The 19,874-nt window shown below is 39.9% G+C and overlaps 1 long non-coding RNA gene across 1 annotated transcript; it reads right to left on the minus strand.

Annotated features, from left to right (window-relative positions):
* Positions 1-44: 44 nt before the first annotated feature.
* LOC137340286 (uncharacterized) lies at positions 45-17,033 on the minus strand. The gene is made up of 3 exons (XR_010966753.1): positions 16,968-17,033; positions 5,117-5,259; positions 45-118 (listed from the first exon to the last, which is right to left on the minus strand). It is a non-coding gene; the product is annotated as an uncharacterized lncRNA (long non-coding RNA).
* Positions 17,034-19,874: the final 2,841 nt, after the last annotated feature.

The raw sequence follows: 19,874 nt of genomic DNA on the forward strand, positions 1-19,874 counted from the left end.
TTCTGCTTTTTGTGCATGTTTCTTGTTCCAATGTCAAGCTGTTCACTTCAGGTTACAGTAAGGCACAAGGCTTTCACAGCTGATGTCTGATTGCCGGGATGTATTTGTGGATAGATGTCTGTGTGTGTAATGACATGGAGTTAATGGGGAAAAATTTCTTACTGTAACATTGTCAGTCGCTAGTGCCACCAGATATTTAGATGGGAAACAATGGTATTTGGAACAAATTAAGTGTCCATGTTTTTTTTACTTTTCCATCTATCCAGTTGAATCTCAGTCTAACAAGGCTCTGCTCTATAAGGCATACTGTTACATGGTCATTATACTGCAGAATCACACACATAGGAGAATAGTAACCATCTTTATTGTTGTATTTAAATAAGGATGGCAAATGCATTTATTTTAAATTTCAGAAAACACACAGTCCCCACCACTTACACCGTCCGCGTTTATCACGGACAGCCATCTATAATCGGGCAAATGGCACTAATCATTTGTCATTGCCGTAGACATCAATTACAAAGGCACCACTTAAAACGGCGCTGGCTATTTCGGGCAGCTCAGTACTTACTGATTTAAAAGCTCCGCTGACTTGAGGTGAAGTCGGGTCTTCAAGCAGCTTTAATCAGCTGTTCGCACTGTTAACAACTACGGGAGTTATTTCATTGCCACAACCTATTATGGTTTTACCATCCACCACATAGAGTGGGCAAATCGCGTTAGTATGAACACACCCGCTGTATGCGGTGGGGACTGTATTAAGCATTCCGATTAATGTAACCGTGAAAATCCATTATTTACAGGATACTTAAATTACAGTTCATTTACAGCAGTGCCCATTAGTATCTCTTTACATTATTGTGGGCAGTGCAGTAGGGTTCTCATTCCATCTCCTGTTAGTATCTATGTCTGGCTGGAGAAACTTAAGGTGCCCTTAGTTTTCTTGAGGATCATCATCCAAATATCTGCACCTCTAAGTTAACATAATTGACTCGATTTTTTTAGGAACTTTTTGAGGTGGTAATTACACACAGGTGGCTTATTGGCATTAACTTGTACTTTGCATTTTCCATCTGCCACAATAACCAAATCATTAAATTAATTAAGGACCAATTAATGAAATTCCAGACAGTGGAAATTACTCCCTGTGCAATTTTCTGTGACAAATTCCTGTATTAAACAGGGGTGGTTCAAACTGATCTTATTCATGCCAGAGCACAAAGCAGAGGCACTGGCACTGGCACACAAAGCACTTTAGGATGACAAAGAGAAAGTCACAGGGAAAACAAGCAGCGCTACATGTGGTCATTTCAAAAGGATATATACTTGAAAAAGAAACATTTGCAGGGGAGTGGGACTCATTGGGAAGCTCAAAGAGCCAGCACAGGCACAATGGGCCAAATGGCCTCCTTCTGTGTTGTATAATTCTACGTGGGCCTAAACCTACAGGATAAAGCTGTCACAGAACTGACTATGCCAACCACACAAAAATAAGAGAAATAATTGGTGTGAGTGTCTCAAGTTTGTGCTAGTTGTGTCACTCCAGAACATCCAAAATGGCAACAGTGGGCTTTACATTTTAACATTTGCTTTTATCCAACAAAAGCACCTAGCACCATATTAGACTAGTGGCTAATTTGAATATACGTTTTAGTTCAAAGCCTTCCACAGACTCACTTGAGCTTCCCATTCCAATCTGTGATGCTCTGATGCCCTCTATGGATCCTATTGAAAATAGCCAGGTCATTTCTCCTTCACAGGGTTATGGTTTAAAGATTGTTTTTATTTTAAATTGCTTGTAAAATGCACTTTTGTACTTTGCAGATTTTTTTTTTCACATCAGTAATTTATTTTCTCACATCATCCCAACTCCATTTTCAATTCTTGACACAGCATTTACAACACTGCCTATTTCACAGAATGGTTACAGCACAGATGGAGGCCATTCAGCCCATCGAGCCTGTGCCGGCTCTTTCTAAGAGCAATCCAGTTAGTCCCATTCCCCCACTCTTTCCCCGTAGCCCCGCAAATGTTTTCCCTTCAAGTATTTATCTAATTCCTTTTTGAAAGCCACAATTGATTCTGCTTCCACCACTCTTTCAGACAGTACATTCCAGATCATAACTACTCGCTGCATAAAAATATTTCTCCTTTGGTTCTTTTGCCAATCACTTTAAATCTGTGTCCTTTGGTTCTCGACCCTTCTGCCAATAGGAACAGTTTCTCTTTATTTACTTTATCTAAGCACTTCTATCAAATCTCCTCTTAACCTTCCCTGCTCTAAGGAGAACAACCCCAGCTTCTCCAGTCTATCCACGTAGCTGAAGTCCCTCATCCCTGGAACCATTCTAGTAAATCTTTTCTGCCCAGGCAACTCAATATTCATGATGTGTTGCAGCACATTTTTTTTCCAAAGAGCAAAATTATTAATTCTCTACATTTGGAACTTCATCCAAAATCAGGTCCACCTTTGCTTAACACGAACCTTTCCTCTAGCCCATTATTTCCACTACTCCATATTGGATATGAAAATAGCTTCTTATATGCAATGGTGACATAATGCTGAGTATAGCTGCTTCCTAAGCCATTGACCTGGGTTTGATTTCCAGCCATTGCATTAGGATACATTTATTCCATATAGCTGGAATCATTTCAATGGTTAAAGTTAATTAAAAGGTTGTTAAGTCCATTAACCTGCTTGTTTTATCTCATATGCAATTAGATGGGCAAAGATAACTGGCAGATTTATCATTGTACCAAAAGTGGAAAATTCGACACTGTTGCATTAGTGGAATGGTGTGGATATTCTACATTATTACTGCCACAAGGTTTTATCATCTGCTAAAAGAAAATGTAAGTTTGACTGGACTAGCAAATTGCAGTACTGATATCTACTTCAGTGATCTCCATTCTAAGAAGATGAAGATTCAGGATATAGTCATGATCACAATGTCAGTTATGTTCTTGAACATCTTTCCCCATAACTTATTTTTGACACTTTCCCCTAATATTTAATTTGAACATCATTTTTTTAAAAATTAATTTACAGGATGTGGACAGCGCTGGCAAGGTCAGCATGTATTGCCCATCCTTAATTGTCCAATGTTTGATACAACTGAATGGTTTGCTCAGCCACTTCAGAGGGCAGTTAAGAGTCAACCACATTGGTGTGAGATTAGAGTCACACATAGCAACAACTTGCATTTATTTAGCGCCTTTAATATAGTAAAAGGTCCCAAGGTGCTTCACAGGAGTGACTATCAAGCAAAATAGGGAGGGGTGAGGCCATGGAGGGATTTGAAAACAAGGATGAGAATTTTAAAAATCGAGGCCTTCCCAGACCGGGAGCCAATGGTAGGTCAGCGAGCACAGGGGTGATGGGTGAACAGGACTTGTTGAGAGTTAGGATTCGGGCAGCAGAGCTGTGGATGTGCCCAAGTTTATGGAGGGTGGAAGATGGGATGCCGGCCAAGAGAGTATTGGAATAGTTAATAGAGGTAACAAAGGCACAGATGAGGGTTTCAGCAGCAGACGAGGTGTGGCGGGGTGGAGACGGGCAACGTTACATATAGGCCAGACTGGGTAAGGACAGCAGGTTTCCTTCCCTAAAAGGACATTAGTGAACCAGTTGGGTTTTTATGACAAGCTCCATGGTCACTTTTACTGACGTCAGCTTCTTCATTTCCAGATTTTTTTAAAACTGTGTTCAAGTTCTCACACTGCCATGGTGGGATTTGAACTCATGTTCTGTGGATTATTCGTCCAGTAACATAACCACAAAACTACAGTACCCAGAGATTAAACACCACCTGAATTTACAGTATCCCTGAGAGGTCTGCTATAACAAGAAACATAGAAAATAGGAGCAGGAGTAGGCCATTCGGCCCGTCGAGCCTGCTCCGCCATTCAATATGATCATGGCTGATCCTCTATCTCAATACCATATTCCCGCTCTCTCCCCATACCCCTTGATGCCTTCTGTGCGTAGAAATCTATCTAGCTCCTTCTTAAATATATTCAGTGACTTGGCCTCCATAGCCTTCTGTGGTAGAGAATTCCGCAGGTTCACAACCCTCTGAGTGAAGAAATTTCTCCTCATCTCAGTCCTAAAATGTCCTACCCCTTATCCTGAGACTGTGACCTCTCGTTCTGGATCTCCCAGCCAAGGGAAACATCCTCCCTGCCTCCATCTGAACGCTGGAATTGAAATAATAAGTGAAAATTATGCCTATTTCATTATTATTCAGACTTGGTGGATAGGAATTTGGGCAGCTAAAATTTATTGAACATTTGCCAAAATGTTAGAAGTGAATTCTAACTAATGACAGATAGAAACAGGAAAGACTAACTGGAGACATCAGAGAGATATTGAAGCATCCTAAAGGAGATTAGAGAATACAAGGGAAATAGTTGGCAGCATGAAGTCAGCTAAAGCAATTAGCAGCATCATGGATTTAGTGAAATCAGGTCAATACTGGCCTGAACATTATATACCTGTGGGGAGAAGTATTTGAAAGAATTGCCCATCGTTCTCTGCTGCTAACACCCCTGATTTCAGGCAGGACAATCCAGCCCAATGCGTGTGGCATCAGGTTACTGATCCAGGTCAACACAGGTCTATCACTGAGCACCTGGTAGAAAACCCAGCATTAGTCTCCTGGTTTCTCACCTCAAAGCTGCATTCACAAACATCTTTATTCAAATTTGGGTATGACTTGACCCTTTGACAAATACATTGCTTCAGTAAATACAATCAAATATGGGTAGGGTAGCATAGTGGTTATATTACTAGACTAGTAATCCAGAGGCCTGGACTAATAATCCGGGGTCATGAGTTCAAATCCTGCCACGGCAGCTGGGGGATTTAAATTCAATTAATTAAATAAAATCTGGAATTAAAATACTAGTACTAATAATGGTGGCCTCGCCAACGACGCCCACATCCCATGAACGAATAAAAAAAAATCACATTATTCCCCGTTTTAATTTTACTTTTCTGATTTTTAGCTAAATTGCTATAGAAGATATTATTCACTCTGCACCTTACTGCAGACCATCCTTATCTTCAATTGTTAAAGATATTTTAAGCAACTCATAAAATATCACTTTCTTTCACCTCTGCAGAAGAAAAATGGAATTGCATTCTCAACCATCAGGAGCGATGTCACGATTTTACAACACGCGGATTGTTCCGTTGTCGTACGCACAATCCTTTGGTCTGTGCTTTCTCCTACAGTGACAATCGTAAGACATGATAACCTTAATTAAAAGAAAATAGGTTCAGTAGACCATATTGAATCTATTGTTACTTTGATAAGGTTACATTTCTCACAGCAGGATTCATTGCATTGAACAATTCTATAATCATTGATACGTGAATAAACTAAAAAAAAATCATTACGCCACATGAGGAATCAGAGAGAGATGTCCTCAGCAAGAAATAAAACTTAAATACCTTCATGTACCAATCAATATTTCTATGGCTCCATTGAATTTCGTTCCTTATTTAACAAGTCAACTAATAATCTGTTCTTATAGAAGTTAACATTAAAAAAGATAGGATTGTAAGAATTTAGAAACCAAACCTTTTCCAAAACATTTGGAACCACGTTTAAGTTTTCAACTAGGTGCGATCTAATTTAGTGGCAAATCGATGAGATATAAACTCAATAGTGGAGGAAGAACAGGGACAAGTGGTGGCAGCAACTGTTCGATGTCTTTGGATACATTTCACTCGACATCATTATTCCAAGGCATAGCAACGCGAGAAGCTCAACAGTTTGAAGCATTACGAGTATAAGGCACATTGCCCTAGAGTCAGAAAACTAGCTCGCAGAACTGTAGTACCAACTGTACATCACTCGTGGCATTTATTTTTCTACGGGGGCACGATCCCCCAGAAAATGTAGATTTTTTGACATTTTATTTGCTGCATTTTCTAGCAATTCGAAATGACTTTTTTGTATGTACATATTTTCTGATGTGTATATCACTTCATATCAGAGAATATATCCTACTAAACTGGACTGAATGGTGAATCGTGTACATTGTGATATTTTTAAACAAACTAATAGCGTTTTCTTCATCCCTGTTTCGTGCTACAGCACTATACTGTTGGGACAATATTCCTCTGGTATTTTAAACCGATTTTAACCAAATTAACACCGTCATCAAAATAGCAGATAAAGAATGTCAAATTAATGTGTTAAATCTTTGCTCGCTATATTGCCAACCGTATTTTCTAGGTTTTGGTCTCAAATGGGATTAATTAACAATAATAGTACAGTACTGCAAAAAAAAAAGCTTCTCATTACATTAATTGCCACAGAACCGTGCGATCTTCACCATAGATAGCTGCTTCTATCGCTTTGACTTTATTTTGTTTGTGCTTTTGGAGTCAGAATCTGATGTACGTCTTTGGATCCCACATGGGAAAAGCTGGTCCATTCGGATTCAGGATATGAGGTTTATTGGTTTAAGATGAGAAATACCGTTCTATTACCAGTTCTCTGTATCCTTTATCATATTAGAATCATTCTCATCTTCATTAACTTGTAACTCTTCAAATTTAGCGTTTTGTTAAAATTAAACCCAACGAGCTCGCTGAGCTATGCAATATAATCTCATCGAACAAAATCTTAAATGAAAGCCTTGCTTTCCAAGGAAGGCTTATACAGTGAAGGAAGAGATGTAACCAAGTCATTAATAAGATGCCAGATTTGAGCAATAGATGGGGATAGACTGTTTTGCGGTTCATAAACTATTCATAATTATCCATTTATTCATGGGTTGGAGATTTCCTACCAGTCCACATAAATAATTAAGGTTATGAGGAAGAAAAACCTTACGTAAAGAAAATATGGAATAAACATGAATAAGGATTGCATAGTATGTAATGCTAATGGGGACTATTATGAATGTGGATCATACATAGTCGTCGGGAATTTCCTTAGGGCTTCATCAGCTCTGCCTCCCTGACATCAGCGGAGGCTTGGCAGAAACCGTTTACTTCACCTAAATATTGTTTGGGTCAACAATCAAATACAGTCTGTTCCAATCAGTTAGCATCACTTTATCTTCAATCTACATCTATCCTGCACCAGAGCTGTTTTACTTAACACGACTAATGTGTAACACATTATTCATTCCGTTTTTTGTAAATTCAAATCGCTATTGACTGTTTTAATTATGTTAAGTAATACTTGTTTATTGAAGAGCTTTGCTTTCATCTTCTATGTGACATTGCCATCCAGTAGGATAAAATCACACGAACAATCTCTTATGAACTTAATGAAATCACTCTCCTTGAAATATTAAATGTTTAGCACATAACAGATTCAGTATTTTAGCGCTAATGCTTACTCATAAATTTCTTCAATATTTTCTCTTGCATTTCTGTAATCCATTTCCTTTCTATATTTCAGTTAAATGCTGTTTCAATACCTTGTAAAATAATCTAGTCATAGCATACACAGTCACTTCTAATTACAGCCTCGGCATTGTACTGGCAATTTACCTTCCCTAATACGTTATAGATCAATATATTTTAAATTGCACCGCAGGAGTTACAGTAGCAATAAAACAAATTGATTTTGCTTGAACACAGCTAGACTGTATTGTGCTTCCTTGTGGAAAACACATCAGCAAAAACAGGGATGGACCAGGTACTGAACTTGAGGGGTACTATGAATGTGGGAGGGGTACTGAATAGTAAAAAGAATAGAAAAGGTAAATCTGGAACATTATTTCAAGCTAAACCATAACTGTGTGTCAAGAGGCCACAGGTTCAAACTAGCAAGGGACAAATGTATTACTAATATTGGAAGTTCTTCTTCACACAAAGAATGATATTACATGGAGTGAACTTTTGGGTATGATAATGGATGTAAAAACCATAAAATCATTTAATAACATTTAGATGCTGTGAGGAGGGAACTGTCGACTCTTCTGGTTGATGAGTGTAGGTGGGTTGAATGGCCTCTCTCATCGGTATCCATGTTGTGATCCTGTGCTGAAAGATGTGACCTTGGATTGAGTTATTTATTGGCTGTGCTGTTATAGGGAAGGTCAAAGTTACTCAAATTATGTAGGTGAAATGATAAGAAACACTTGAAAAATTGATCTTTTTTCATTACAACAACACAAATCATGGGGCGATATGATAGAAGCGTTTAAAATTATGAAAGGATGGGACAGGATAGATAGAAGTTAATGCGTCAGGAACAAGTGGTCATTGATACAACATTAAATGCAAGAGCTTTAGAACAGTGGGCAGAAGAAAACGCTTTATACAGAGAGTTATGGAATTCAATTCCAGATTTAGTGGTTGAGGCAGAAACTACGTCAACATTCAGGATTAGATTGGATGAAGGAAAAGGGGATAAAGGGCTATGGGAACAGGGTGAGTAAATGTGATTAGAACTATTTGCTGATATGGAGGGTAAACACCAACACAGACTATTGAGCTGAATGGCTTGTTTCCATGTTGTAACTTCTATGTATTTTTATGATAACAAAGAAGTGTGACATCATCCTTGAAGGTGTACAGTATCACATGACTTATACGGTGGAACTACAAGGATTTTTTATAGCACAATATACCATATAACATACATCATTAAGCATTTTCTATTGTAATTTTTTTAGAACATTCTTTTCTTCCCTTCCCATTGCCTATGTTGCTTCTCATCAAAATTTCATTTTCATTGGGGCCGGTTTTCTGCTTGCATGTCTTTCGCGTCACCATGGTGACATGATGGAAGTGCTACTGTGGAGAAATCACTGATCCTCAAACTTTAAGCCAGGGTTTCTTTACCTTTTAGAACTATCGAACACAAACAAACAATGAAAAATAAATAATTGTGAAAGCAAAACACAGCTGCAGCAGGTAGATGAACTTCTGAATCCTAATGAAAGTAAACATTTGCGAGATGATTTTACTCGACTGCAGGCTAGTTTTGAGCCACTAATGTTTGAGAATTCCATCAGCGGTTCCAATAATTATCCACAGATGCTAAATGTTGTTGCACTTTTGTCCAAATATTACCTCCGTAACATTACAGTGGCAGTACACTGTGGTGGTAGGGAGGCCAACATTTTGAGGGAAAGAAAGGTTAATTAGTCAGCCAGGAAACATTTTCAAAATTATTTATTGAATCAGTAAAAATAAAACAAATTGAAACTTGGACCTGCATCGTGCGGTGTGGTCATGAGTAATATGAAATAGCTACTACTTTTAGGAAAGAAGGAAATATTTTAAAATTGAGGTGTTGCCAGATTGGCAGCCAATATAGGTCAGCAAACAAAATAGTCTAGTTGGCAAAACATTGTCAGTCAATACAAATAAATTGGGATAAACAGCGATGCAGAGGGCAGCCCACTTAAAAAATGCAAAGATCGGAAATCAATTGTTAATTTTTATTTTAATTCAGATAGATATGAGTAAACTCACCTCAGGCCTAAGCCTTGATCTGAATTATGAGGCATGCGATCACATCCCATTTGTCATTTTATGATGTGCCTGAACTAGACAGAATACTTTTAAGACCAGTAAATACTGGTGTTATATTAGCAGATGAACACTTGCATTCATATGACCTGTTATTTTAAATGGCTTAACACCTTTTTTTAAAAAAAAGTAGTAGGCCGCAGAAACATAGAATGATACAGCACAGTAGCAATAATTTCCAGGCTTTAGTTTAAATCGCCTCCACCCGGTCATAAAACTTTCCACAGTTATTTATATTTTCATTCTTCGGCACACAATATCCTCACCCCCTTACAAGTAATTTATTTCTTGCACAACTGCTGTAAAAAATGTTTTTTTTCATCATAAAGTATGAGTGACTAAATGGATGGCAGTGCACGTCTATAGAAAAGGTCATTTCAAGCATAACATATCACTGTATTCAGTTGTATCATGGCAATCAAACAAAGAGTGTCAAAACAACATTTTCTGTCATATTCCATCTTCCACCTGAGCAATGCTGAGATTATCCTCTATTTTATCATTCTTATTCCCATTTAACAGAGGAATACTTTTTTAATCCTGCATCGCTTTATACATTATTAACAAGATGTTAGTGGCTATTCAGTATTGTTGTTTATTTGCTGAAAGGTTTTCCAATGTGATTAGGGAAGTAATAACGTCATCCTAGAAGCCACTTTCTAAAGCAGTGCAATCATAAATGCCTGGCAGAATTTTCCTGGGAGTTGGGGCGTAGTTTTATTAAACAGCTAAAATACAGCTGAGTGTTTTTAATTGATTTTCTCACTGACTCTTACCCCGGCAGGATACACAGTTACTATCTGGATATCCAGCAACTGGTAGAATTTATTATCCAATGAGCTCTGGTGTTTAACTTCACCACCACTTCATCTCAGCAAAGTCCTCTGGCAGTTTACTCCTACATGAAAACTCCTCTGTTTTTCCAACATTGGTTTACTGCTTCTTCCCCATTCCTTCATTGCCTCCTGCTCTTTCAGCCATTATACTGTGATTGATAGATTTTTTGTTAGGCAAGGGTATTAAGGGTTACGGAACCAAGGCGCGTAGATGGAGTTAAGGTACAGATCAGCCATGATCTAATTGAATGGCAGAACAGACTGTACACGCTAGTCTTGTGCTTTATCCAGTCGGCACTGAATTACACAATTATTGATTCTCGGACAGACTGTTCCAATTTACAGTGTTGCCATGGTGCCTTTTTCACACCAGAGTTATGAGAACAGTAGCACATAAGCAGAGATCTTTCCTGTCTGAAGTCCAACGACCTCATGTCACTCCAACTCTTCTTTTTAATTATCTTGCAAACCTGATCACAGCTACTGCCTGTCATCCAGCTGAAGATGAAAACCTGGATCACAATTCAGTGGGGCAAATTTAAATGACATTGATGATGCAGCATTTACCAAGACATTCATCAGGCAAACTGGCAGCAGCTGGCAATCCTCTCATGAAACATTCTCCCGACAGATTTACAATCAGCAAAATATTACCATCTGCAATATCAAATAAACCATTGGAATCTGAAGAAAGGACGAGAGGACGTATAGTCCTCAATCCCAGAGATCTAGAGGACTTCATTAATTTTGTCTCAAAAACCGTTGTTTGAGTCCGTCCATTTCCCATGCTCCGGTTCTCACCTCTTCACCTCTCAGAAGTGTGATTGGGTTTTCCTTCGTCCTCACCTTCCACCCCACCACTCTCCACATTTGACAGGTCACTTTTCGCCTTTTCCGCCACCTCCAACGTGATCCACCATCAAACACATCTTCCCCCACCCCACCATTCTGAAGGGACCGATCTCTTCCATCACCCCCACCATCTGCTCTCCTTCTCCTGGCACCTTCCCATGCAAGTGCAGGAGACGCAACACCTGCCCATTCACCATCTCCCACACCACTGTCCAGGACTCCAAATGCTCCTTCTGGGTGAGACAGCAATTTCTTGAGAAGCATTACTTCCTTCAACCTAGTAACTGTATTTGCTGTTCACAATGCAGTCTCCTCTACATCGGGGTGAACAAATGCAGATTAGGTGACCGTTTAACCGAACACCTCCGTCTGTCCACAATTGCGACCCCGAGCTCCCCATCGCTTACTTCAATTCTCCGCCCGACTCCCATTCTGACCTCTTTGTTTTGGCCTTCTACACTGTTCCAATGAAGCTCAATGCAAAAGAACAGCACTTCATCTTTCTACCAGGCACAGTGCAGCTCTCTGGCCTTAATATTGACATTAACAATATCAGAACTTAACTATAGTTTTCATTTTCTCTCCAGCAGTGGGTGCGGGTAATGTAGGATGGTTATATCAGCGTTTGAGAATGGGGGTGGCGAGTGGGTTGATGCCAAGGGTGGGGACCCCCCAGTCGGAAAACCATGCTGCTGGGATGGTCTGCAACTTTGATACTTTTTTTTTAAAGTCGTTCATGGGATGTGGGCATCGCTGGCAAGGCCAGCATTTATTGCCCATCCCTAATTGCCCTTGAGAAGGTGGTGGTGAGCCGCCTTCTTGAACCGCTGCAGTCCGTGTGGTGAAGGTTCACCCACAGTGCAGTTAGGAAGGGAGTTCCAGGATTTTGACCCAGCGACGATGGAGGAACGGCGATATATTTCCAAATCGGGATAGTGTGTGACTTGGATGGGAACGTGTAGGTGGTGTTGTTCCCATCTGCATGCTGCCCTTGTCCTTCTAGGTGGTAGAGGTCGTGGGTTTGGGAGGTGCTGTCGAAGAAGCCTTGGCGAGTTGCTACAGTGCATCCTGTAGATGGTACACACTGCAGCCACGGTGCGCTGGTGAAGGGAGTGAATGTTTAGGGTAGTGGATGGGGTGCCAATCAAGCGGACTGCTTTGTCCTGGATGGTGTGAGCTTCTTGAGTGTTGTTGGAGCTGCACTCATCCAGGCAAGTGGACAGTATTCCATCACACTCCTGACTTGTGCCTTGTAGATGGTGGAAAGGCTTTGGGGAGTCAGGAGGTGAGTCACTCGCCACAGAATACCCAGTCTCTGACCTGCTCTTGTAGCCACAGTATTTATATGGCTGGTCTAGTTAAGTTTCTGGTCAATGGTAACCTCCAAGATGTTGATGGTGGGGGATTCAGCGATGGTAATGCCGTTGAATGTCAAGGGGAGGTGGTTAGACTCTCTCTTGTTGAAGATGGTTATTGCCTGGCGCGAATGTTACTTGCCACTTATCAGCTCAAGCCTGGATGTCGTCCAGGTCTTGCTGCTTGCGAGCACGGACTGCTTCATTATCTGAGGGTTGCGAATGGAACTGAACACTGTGCAATCATCAGCGAACATCCCCATTTCTGACCTTATGATGGAGGGAAGGTCATTGATGAAGCAGCTGAAGATGGTTGGGCCTAAGACACTGCCCTGAGGAACTCCTGCAGCAATGCCCTGGGGCTGAGATGATTGGCCTCCAACAACCACTACCATCTTCCTTTGTGCTAGGTATGACACCAGCCACTGGAGAGATTTCCCCCTGATTCACATTGACTTCAATTTTACGAGGGCTCCTTGGTGCCACACTCGGTCAAATGCTGCCTTGATGTCAAGGGCAGTCACTCTCACCTCACCTCTGGAATTCAGCTCTTTTGTCCATGTTTGGACCAAGGCTGTAATGAGGTCTGGAGCTGAGTGGTCCTGGAGGAACCCAAACTGAGCATCGGTGAGCAGGTTATTGGTGAGTAAGTGCCGCTTGATAGCACTGTCGACGACACCTTCCATCACTTTGCTGATGATTGAGAGTAGACTGATGGGGCGGTAATTGGCCGGGTTGGATTTGTCCTGCTTTTTGTGGACAGGACATACCTGGGCAATTTTCCACATTGTCGGGTGGATGTCAGTGTTGTCGCTGTACTGGAACAGTTTGGCTGGAGGCACGGATAGTTGTGGAGCACAAATCTTCAGCACTACAGCCGGGGTGTTGTCAGGGCCCATAGCCTTTGCTGTATCCAGTGCACTCAGCCGTCTCTTGAGACCACGTGGAGTGAATCGAATTGGCTGAAGACTGGCCTCTGTGATGGTGGGGATATTAGGAGGAAGCAGAGATAGATCATTCACTCTTTACTTTTCTTCCACCAGATTCCTGGGCCACTTTGTTTGCTTCCCATTCCACTTACCTATCGCTATTCAGCTCTCCTCACACTCAGTGTCTTGAATTTCTTTGATTTCTCTCATTGCACCTCCTTTTGTATCGTGTTAGCCGTGGCTCAGTTGGTAGCACTCTCACCTCTGAGTCAGAGGTCATGGATTCAAGTCCCACTACAGAGACTTGAGCACAAAATCTAGGCTAACACACCAGTGCAGCACTGAGGGAGTTCTGCACTGTCAGAGGTGCCGTCTTTTGGATGAGGTATTAAACCAAAGCACCATCTGCCCCCTCAGGTGGACGTAAAAGATCCCATGGCATTATTTTGAAGAAGAGCAGGGAAGTTTTCCCCAATGTCCTGGTCAATACTGATCCTTCAACCAACATCATTAAAACAGATTATCTGGTCGTTATCATGTTGCTGTTTGTGGGACCTTGCTGTGCGCAAATTGGCTGTGCATTTCCTACATTACAACAGTGACTACGCTTCAAAGGTACTTCGGTTGTAAAGTGTTTTGGGACGTCCCGAAAGGCAGTAAGTATATAAATGCAAGTTCTTTCTTTCTTACTTTTTGTGCATATCACTTCGATCCTGTTCCATGGTTCCACCCCTTCTTAAATGCTGTTCATCTGTAATATCCTTCAGTTCTGAGGAAGGATTTATATCTGAAATGTCAGCTAACTCATGTTTTCTTGATGGATGATGCCTGACCTGCTGAATGGCTCCAGAATTTTCTGTTTTTGTTTCAGCCCTCAATCCCCCGATGGCTGTTGGTAAATGCATTGCCCAGAGTGGGACGGAGCTATACAGAATGGAAAGACCCCCATTTGATCCCTGTGCTCATCTCAATCATGGCAGCAGCACTTTTGTCACAATCGACCACCGCAACCCTGAGCTAGTGAGGGAGGAACATGCAATGTGAGTGTCAGGTGGGGAAAGGATTGGGATCATTAGAACACACACACAATGACTTGCCAGCACTAACTGTCTAAACTCACATATGTCAACCTCGGCACAGTGGTAGCACTCTCTGCTTGATATCAGGAGGTTGTGGGTTCAAACCCCACTCCAGGACTTGAACGCAAAATCCAGGCTGGCACTAGTCAAGTACTGAGGTAGTGCTGCGCCAGTAGAGGTGTTGTCTGTCAGTTGAGAGATTAAACCAAGGCCCTGTCTGCCCTCTCAGGTGGATGTAAAAGATCCCATGGCACTATTTGAAGAAGAGTAGGGGAGTTTTCCTGGTGTCCTGGCCAATATTTATCCCTCAACCAATATCACTAAAAAACAGATCGTCTGGTCTTTTATTTCATTGCTGTTTGTGGGACCTTGTTGTACACAAATTGGCTGCCGTGTTTTCCTACATCACAACAGTGACTACACTTTAAAAAGTACTTCATTGGCTGTGAAGTGCTTTGGGATGTCCTGACGTCATGAAAGGCACTGTATAAATGCAAATTCTTCTTTAGTGAGGCATGGTACCTGAGTGCAGGTTCTCTAATTCTTGCTTGCATACAATTTTAAAGGATGGAAGGAAAATTGGAGCACAAAAACACATGACAACTCATTAAAAAGGGAAGTGATTGTAAATATACTACTGTATATTAACCAATCGAACCAGGTTACAATATAGATCCATAGTGAAGTACCTTCACTTAGCTTCCAACAGCTCTACTGCATGCTGCCCTTGCATGACATACAGAACCATCTGATTAACTGAAACCTTTCTGAACAACCTTTACTTAGCAAATTAGAAGTTATCAGCATTAAGCACCTCCCTTTCACTGTTGAATTATTTGCAGAAACAGTACATACACTTAGAGATTAACTAAGCCTCATACAATAAGTAAACCCAGCACTAAGCTGCTTTCTGGTTGTGGCACCCTGCCTGTTCCGCAGCATTATCTGACAGACCCTGTAAAATGTCCTTTTGACCCTTAGCTGATGTGAAGCAATCACATTTAAGGACTGCAGCAGTATTTTTGCACGAATCTAAAAGTAACAGATAGTCTTTCTTTCCACTTTACATGTCTCACCTACTGTTTACGAATCTTTATCTGGTATAACACCAGGGTTTACTCTGTGTAAACTGTCAAACATCTGCCAAGGTCCCTTTAATACAGTAGCCAAAAATGAACTTTATTTAAAACTACTACACCAGGATCTCCTGTGGGTTTTATAAACAGCAGCACATCAAAGAATTGAAATAATGTTATATCGATTGAAATTCTGCTTGCAATATTATGATGAACATGTTACCAAGCTCATATAAAATTCTTCTGTCCATTATTTAACCCATTTAAAATAATTAGATTATTGCCTCCTTTAAGATAGCAGATCCAGGAATTTCATATGAATGCATCAAAACACATTATAGCTTCAATGTAAATATTACGGCCTTGAAATGCACACCCAGTTCTGTTCTTTAATAATATAAGGAAATGTATTAATAAATTAATTGGCTAGGCATTCATTGCTGACATAGTAATTCCAGTTCAAGCAGATACAGGCTTGCATTACTGAATCATTTAATTTGTAGATGAAGCTTTATAAATGGAACAGCTCCACTGTAACCAGCCATAGCAAGTCTGAACACTTGGTCTGAATAAACCAGCTATTAGATTCCCTTTTTTTGAATAAAATTTTGCTGATTTTGGATTGAACCATTAACTGCAAAGGAAAAAACAAACAAACAGTCAATAGTGCTTAACCTACATAACATCGTTATAAACGATGGTGCAAATCTCAAACCCAGCTAACAGAAGAAAAGGTGCACCATTCCATCCTTGGGTGTGCCCAGTACCGTTCAGTGTACTTCTCCCATCTCAGGTAATAGATTCAGCTCCAGGCTTGAGCTTGCATGCTGAAAAGGAGTCTCCCACCCCCTGGAAAGTTTAGCCATTCCATCTTAATCCTTTCTCTCTATGATTGTCAATTCAGGATTCCTTAAAGGTATTGCAATCCAAACAAAGTATTGCTGGGAATTTTGGTACTATAATCTTCTTTGTTTCAAACGTGAGAGTTTTATGATGGAGTTACTTAGCTGTAGCTTTTACTTCCTTGCGAGCTATTAAGATCCCAGAGCAATCAATAATACAACAATCCCTGAATAATAACCAATGTAATGTTTTCAAAAACAATTGTCAACATTTTACAGTATATCCACAGATATGAGATTAACAATCAAAGTTTTATGATAGTATTTGTTTTTAATATAACACCTTTCACATCGAGACACTTTATACAATGAATGACATTTTGACATGCAGTAACTCTGGTTGTGAAGGCAAACCTTTACTCTCACCCCCCTATGCCCAGTGCAGGATAAAAGCAAGATTACTGCAGCAACATTATCCAAGAGCTCTTACCCAACATCACATTATTCTTTTCCCTTTATAAGTGCTCAAGTGAACAAACAATTAACTTCCCTTCCTCAGCCTGTACATGCAAAGACAACACTTTTTTCCCTTGGTCATTTGTACCTCTACGTAGGACAAAGAAACCTCCTTTAGCTGGACAGATATTTCACTGGTTTTAATGATAAAACTTTCTTTAATCATTAAAAATCTTCCTCAGGGACCAGAGTCCATTTAAACTAGAAACTCTTTTTCTGCTCTTGTTGACAATATTGTGATGCCATGAGCATTGATTTCACAGTACATCAGACATGCAATCTCATTATATGATGCATGTAGTAGTAATAATAATAATATTTGCATGTATATAATGCAATATCATTTCAATGCACCTCAAAATGCTTCGCATAATGAATTACCTTTGGAGTGCAGTCGTCGTTCTTATGTAGGCAAATATGACAGCCATGTTGCACCAGCAATATCCTGCAAACAGCAATGAGATGAGTGGACAGGTAATCTGTTTCCTGATGATGCTGGCATAGCTTGTACAGATTTTCCATCATACCCCTAATAACTGCTCATAAGAGATGCTACGTGCATGTGTCACAACTTGAATTCTCAGATTAAACAAAGGCTGTAACCCCTAATAATAGATTTATAAAGGTGTTTCCCTACCAATAATTAGACTTGTTGCCTTAAAGGGAAATAGCTCTGCCTTAGCAGCAGCATAATACATTGTGCATTATTTGGTATAACATTCCTGTCCTGATAAAACAAAACGCATCATCCAAATTACCATCAGCAACACTATGGGAGACCCAGTGGTAACATACTAAAACCATGCAACAATGAACAAGTATATTTGCAAATCAAGTAAGAGTTAAGAGATTAAACAAAGATGTTACTCACTGAGATTATTGTTGCTGTGACCTTTATAAATCTGCGTCTTGACACGGTGATATAACAGTTCATTATACTTAAATATTCAGATATTATAATTGAAGCTGGAGAGAGTATTGCTTTATGTAAATTAGTAAACCTAGTTTTTTTTAAAAATTTGATTATTCATACAAGGAGAGGTATATTAAGTCTGAGACTAGTTAATTTGAATCTCAAAGCTTTAATTCCCCCTAGATCCCATTGGCACTGCAATTTTATCAGTGAATATTTAAATCATATAGACCAGGAACATTGCAGGTTCAATCCCCAGTTCATACTGGGTTAGCTGACATCAGTCTGGGTAATAGTAGGGGTGCTAAAATGATCTTAATGCTCTTAGGCTAGGAAGTGGAAAATAGGCAAGTGCCAATTCTTTAAAAAAAATATTTAAAATCCTAGTCATGAAACCATTATATATGAATTTTTTTAAACTGTCAGTTAACATCTTGCTAAATGCTTACTTTATGTGGCATGAATGAAGACATAATGTATTGTTTATAGACAGATAAAGACAAATACTCAATCACATTTAACTTGATGGAGAACAATATACTCACAATGCCATAAACTATCAAAATATAGCACTATAATACCAAAGACCCATCATCATTGTTCAGATATTAAGGCAACTAACAATGAAATTCTGCAGCAATCGTGAAGAAGTTCAATACCTTTAATTAATCAATCAGACACATAATTCTCTGTGTGATTTTACATTGCACTTTACCCACAGCTAGCAATTAATCAAGTTACTGTTTTTAAATGAATAAAACTAACATGTAATGTAAATCCAACTTCAAACATTCTGCAAATAGTTGATGAAAGAATCATCTCTCCAATATCTATATACCAATTCGCATTATGTCATCTCAGGAAACTGGCATCATTTGTAGACCTGCACAATGTGAGATATTTTGCCTTGGACGTCCTTTTACTGTAATATTTAAAACAATTCATTACTATAAAACTTTAAAAATCACAGAACTTGCTCTCGGTATAGGACTTGATGCTGAATAAACAACAACCTGCATTTATATAGCACCTTTAAAGTAGCAAAACATCCCAAGGCGCTTCACACAGGAGTGGTCACACTATGTTACAGCACAAAAGGAGGCCATTCGGCCCATCGTGCCTGCCCCATATCCGTACAAATTTTTTCCCTTCAAGTATTTATTCAACTCCCTTTTGAAAGTTACTATTGAATCTGCTTCCACCACCCTCTCAGGCAGTGCATTCCAGATCATTACAACTCGCTGCATAAAAAATGTTTCCTCATGTCACCTCTGGTTCTTTTGCCGATCACCTTAAATCTGTGTCCTCTGGTTACCGATCCTTCTACCACTGGAAACAGTTTCTCCTGATTTACTCTATCAGAACCATTCATGATTTTGAACACTTCTATAAAATCTCCTCTTAACTTTCTCTGCTCTAAGGAGAATAACCCCAGCTTCTCCAGTCTCTTTACACAACTGAAGTCCCTCATCCCTGATACCATTCTAGTAAATCTCTTCTGCACACTCTCTAAGGCTTTGACATCCTGCCTAAATTGTGGTTCCCAGAATTGAACACACCACCCCAGCTGAGGCCTAACTTCCTTGCTTTTGTACTCCATGCCTCTATTAATAAAGCCCAGGATCCTATATGCTTTTTTTAAAAAAAAACAGCCTTCTCAGCTTGTCCTGCCACCTTCAAAGATTTGTGCACATACACCCACAGACTCTGTTCCTGTACCCCTTTAAAATTGTACCATTTAGTTTATATTGCCTCTCATCATTCTTCGTACCAAAATGTATCACTTCACACTTCTCTGTGTTAAATTTCATCTGTCATGTGTCTGCGCATTTCACCAGTCTGTCTATGTCCTCCTGAAGTCTGTTACTATCCTCCACATTGTTTACTACATTTCCAAGTTTTGTGTCATCTGCAAACTTTGAAATTACACCCTATATACCCAAGTCCAGGTCATTAATATATATCAAA

The sequence above is a fragment of the Heptranchias perlo genome, chromosome 21 (assembly GCF_035084215.1).
Source record: "Heptranchias perlo isolate sHepPer1 chromosome 21, sHepPer1.hap1, whole genome shotgun sequence".
NCBI lineage: Eukaryota > Metazoa > Chordata > Chondrichthyes > Hexanchiformes > Hexanchidae > Heptranchias > Heptranchias perlo.